The 4,908-nt window shown below is 39.2% G+C and overlaps 1 long non-coding RNA gene across 1 annotated transcript; it reads left to right on the top strand.

The window, feature by feature from the left end:
- Positions 1-1,144: 1,144 nt before the first annotated feature.
- On the top strand, positions 1,145-4,665 carry LOC121218518 (uncharacterized). The gene is made up of 2 exons (XR_005914834.1): positions 1,145-1,364; positions 4,632-4,665. It is a non-coding gene; the product is annotated as an uncharacterized lncRNA (long non-coding RNA).
- The last annotated feature ends 243 nt before the right edge of the window (positions 4,666-4,908 follow it).

Here is a 4,908-nt window from a genome sequence, read left to right as displayed (position 1 = left end):
TAGCTATACATGCCATATTTTTATATCGAGATAGTGTGATGACTGCTGACGTCTAAAAATGTGTTTTCGTATTGTAATGGATCCCGAACGAGCCGTAGCTGATGATGTTGAGAGTATAGCGCCTGCTCCCGCGCAAGGGACAGAGCCAGTAGATTCTCGACCAATCTCGAGTAACCAGGAGGGAGAGGCTAAACAAGCCTTCTACCAAATGATGAATGACTGGTTTACTCATTATGTCCGAACTAATCCGGTTACACAACAACCTCCACCCCCGACTAATCCATCTTCGATTCCTATTATACCCCAAGTAAGTGATCCGATGAGATTACTTAAGCCTCCGGTTGACAAAATTCGAAAACACAGGGCCGAAGAGTTCAGAGCTACTGATGATGATGATGCTGAGCGAGCTGAATTCTGGCTTGATAATACTATTCGAGTGTTTGATGAGTTGTCTTGCACCCCTGATGAGTGCTTGAAATGTGCCATATCCTTGCTACGGGACACTGCATATCACTGGTGGAATACACTAGTATCGGTGGTTTCGAAAGAGCGAGTGACCTGGGAATTCTTTCAGACTGAGTTTCGTAAGAAATACATCAGCCAGAGATTTATTGATCAGAAACGTAAGGAATTTCTTGAACTGAAACAGGGTCGTATGACAGTGACAGAATATGAACGGAAATTTGTGAGACTTAGTAGATATGCTCGAGAGTGTGTTTCAACTGAAGCTATCATGTGTAGAAGATTTGAAAATGGGCTGAATGAAGATATTAAACTGTTAGTTGGTATACTTGAGATAAAAGATTTCGTAGTACTTGTTGAACGAGCTTGTAAAGCTGAGGAGCTCGGGAAAGAGAAGAGGAAAGCTGACTATGAAGCTCGAGATTCTCGTAAAAGATCATTCAGTAAATCATTTCAGTCGACCTCAAGGAAATTCAGAGCGGATCATAGCCAATCTAAAGCTACTGCGGGGTTTCCTAAGTATGATCGAGATCGACCCCCTGTGAGTTCACGAGCTACTTCAGTTGCTAGCGTTGGTAGTGTTCGACAAAATAGATCAGAGTGCAAGCATTGTGGGAAATGGCATCCTGGGGATTGCAGATTCCATGATCGGTCTTGCTTCAAGTGTGGTTCAAAAGATCATTTCATTCGAGAGTGTCCGATGGTAGCTGAGCAAAACACTGTGCAGGATACCAGACCGAGTAATGTGCCAGTCCGAGGTAGACCGCCGAGACAATTGAGTAATGTAAGTGGTAGTCAGAGAGGAACCAGGGACACAGCAATTCGATCTGAGGCCCGTGCACCTGCCAGAGCTTATGCCATCCGTGCTCGAGAGGAGGCTTCTTCTCCAGATGTTATTACTGGTACTATCACTCTTTATGATACTAATGTTATTGCATTGATTGATCCTGGTTCGACTCATTCTTATGTGTGTGAGACTTTAGTATTCAGTAAGACTTTGCCTGTTGAGTCTACTGAGTTTGTAATTAAAGTATCGAACCCCCTGGGCCGGTGTGTTTTGGTTGACAAAGTGTGCAAGAATTGTCCGTTGATGATTCGAGATTTATGTTTTCCAGCTGATTTGATGTTGTTACCATTTGACGAGTTCGATATAATTCTGGGTATGGATTGGTTAACTCTGCATGATGCTATTGTAAACTGCAAACGGAAAACTATTGATCTACGGTGTCAGAATGATGAGATTATTCGGATCGAATCTAATGATCGTAATGGTTTATCAGCAATAATATCCTCGATGTCGGCTCAGAAGTATGTGAGAAGGGGTTGTGAAGCTTACCTTACATTTGTTCTTGATAGTAAAGTGACCGAAAAGAAGATTGAATCTGTACCAGTAGTGTGTGAGTATTCAGACGTGTTTCCCGAAGAATTACCGGGTTTGCCACCTATTCGAGAGGTAGAGTTTGGTATTGAGTTAGTACCAGGGACGACTCCCATATCGATAGTTCCGTACCGTATGGCACCGACCGAATTAAAAGAATTGAAAGTACAGTTGCAAGAGCTGACTGATAAAGGTTTTGCACGACCGAGTTTCTCTCCTTGGGGTGCACCAGTTCTATTTGTGAGAAAGAAAGACGGAACGATGAGAATGTGCATTGATTACCGGCAACTCAATAAAGTGACTATAAAGAATAAGTATCCGTTACCACGGATTGATGATTTGTTTGATCAGTTGAAAGCTCTTTTAACCAAAGCTCCAGTCCTAGTTCAACCCGAATCGAGTAAAGAGTTTGTTATCTATAGTGATGCATCTTTAAATGGTTTGGGCTGTGTATTGATGCAGGAAGGCAAAGTTGTAGCCTATGCCTCGAGACAGTTAAAGCCGCATGAAAAGAACTATCCGACGCATGATCTGGAATTGGCCGCTATTGTATTTGCGTTAAAAATATGGCGTCACTATCTGTTTGGCGAAAGATGTCATGTTTATTCCGATCATAAAAGCTTGAAATATTTGATGACTCAGAAAGATCTGAATTTGAGACAGCGTCGATGGTTAGAATTGTTGAAAGATTACGAGCTCGTGATTGACTATCATCCGGGAAAGGCTAATGTTGTTGCTGATGCCCTAAGTCGAAAATCACTGTTTGCTTTGCGTGCAATGAATGCACATATGGTTATGTCTGATGATGGTGCGATAGTAGCTGAGTTGAAAGCAAAACCGTTATTTGTTCAACAGATTTGTGAAGCTCAAAAAGCCGATGATGATTTAATTGCAAAACGAACTCAGTGTGACTTAAATGTTGATTCAGAGTTTCTAGTTGATACTGAGGATTGTTTGAGATTCAGAAACCGATTATGTGTTCCGAAAAATCCAGAGTTAATTCAGATGATTTTGAATGAAGCCCATAATAGTCGATTTTCTGTTCATCCGGGTAGCACGAAAATGTATAATGATCTGAAACAACACTATTGGTGGCATGGAATGAAACGAGACATTTCTGACTTTGTTTCGAAATGTTTAATATGTCAGCAAGTAAAAGCCGAGCATCAGGTACCTTCTGGATTGCTGCAGCCGATCATGATACCTGAATGGAAATGGGACAGAGTTACGATGGATTTTGTATCCGGTTTACCGTTAACACCCAGCAAGAAAGATGCAATTTGGGTTGTTGTTGATAGATTGACAAAATCGGCTCACTTTATTCCGGTTCGTATGGATTATTCGCTTGATAAACTTGCTGAATTGTACATTTCTCAGATTTTAAAATTGCACGGAATGCCTATTTCTATTATTTCGGACAGAGACCCGAGATTTACATCGCGGTTTTGGAAGAAATTACAAGATGCTTTAGGTATGAAACTACATTTTAGCACAGCTTTCCATCCGCAAATAGATGGTCAATCGGAGCGAATTATACAGATACTTGAGGACATGTTGAGATGTTGCATTCTCGAGTTTGAAGGTACGTGGGAACGATATTTACCTTTGATTGAATTTGCTTATAATAACAGCTTTCAATCTAGTATTAAAATGGCACCTTATGAGGCTTTGTACGGTCGTAAATGTCGTACACCACTGTATTGGACCGAGCTCAGTGAAAATAGGATACACGGGGTTGATTTGATTAAAGAGACCGAACAGAAAGTGAAAGTGATTCGGGACAGCCTGAAATCAGCATCAGATCGTCAGAAATCTTATGCGGATTTGAGAAGAAAAGATATAGAATTTCAGATCGGCGATAAAGTGTTTTTGAAAGTCTCACCGTGGAAGAAAGTACTCAGATTCGGTCGTAAAGGCAAATTGAGTCCAAGATTCATTGGACCGTATGAGATTATAGAACGTGTCGGATCGGTTGCTTATAGATTGATGTTACCACCTGAGTTAGAAAAGATTCACAATGTATTTCATGTTTCGATGCTCCGTAGATACCGATCTGATCCTTCACATGTGATTTGTCTGACGGAGATTGAAATTAACCCTGATATGTCATATGAAGAAGAACCGATTAGCATTCTGGCTCGTGAGATCAAGGAATTACGAAATAAGAAAATTCCGTTAGTTAAAGTATTGTGGCACAAACATGAAGTTGAAGAAGCAACTTGGGAGTCAGAGGATACAATAAAGGAGCGTTATCCAAACCTATTCACCGGTAAGATTTTCGGGGACGAAAATCCCTAAGGGGGGGAGAGTTGTAACAACCCGGTTTTGACCCTAATCAGAATAGTGGTTTCGGGACCACAAATCTGAATCAAAAAAATATTTTAATATTATTTTGTGTGTTTATTTTGTGTGCATTCGATGGTGTGAAATTTTCGTGTTTTAATTTCGTCGTTTAAGTGTCCGATTTAATAAAAGGGTTTAATCGCGTAAAATAAAAGTTAAAGGTTAAAATTTAAAAGCACCTATTTATAGTTGTCTTTTTAAGTGGGAGGTCTAAAGATGTAATTAGACCAAGATTTAGTTAGTGGGTGGTATATGCCAACATTGCCCTTAAGTTATGTAATTTATAATTTATTTAATTAAGGTTAATTTAGTCATTAATTAAATTATAATATTATAACTAAAATAAGTCATAAAAAGATGAATATATTCATCTTTGTTAGCCGAATATTGGAAAGGAAGAAACCATCCATGGTTTCTTAAGTTTCGGCACTTTCATAGCAAAATTAAGATCAAGGAACGAAGAAAACGAATTTGGATCGGGGGAAGTCGAAGGTAATCGAATAGTCGATCGTGTTTGCTGATATCCGAGGTAAGTCTATTAGCTATTTAATGTCATAAAATCAGTATATAAATAAGTATATGAGCTGTTTTTGGATGAATTATAATTAAAAATATGATAGTTGAAATAATTAAAAGTATGAGTGAATTATATATATATTATGCAAATCTACATCTATATGTTCTCGTATTGAACTTAGGTATGCCATTTATACAAGTTTATAAGG

The sequence above is a fragment of the Gossypium hirsutum genome, chromosome D06, assembly GCF_007990345.1.
Source record: "Gossypium hirsutum isolate 1008001.06 chromosome D06, Gossypium_hirsutum_v2.1, whole genome shotgun sequence".
NCBI lineage: Eukaryota > Viridiplantae > Streptophyta > Magnoliopsida > Malvales > Malvaceae > Gossypium > Gossypium hirsutum.
The sequence above is the reverse complement of the archived record's forward strand: the minus strand, read 5'-3'. Positions and strand labels throughout refer to the sequence as shown.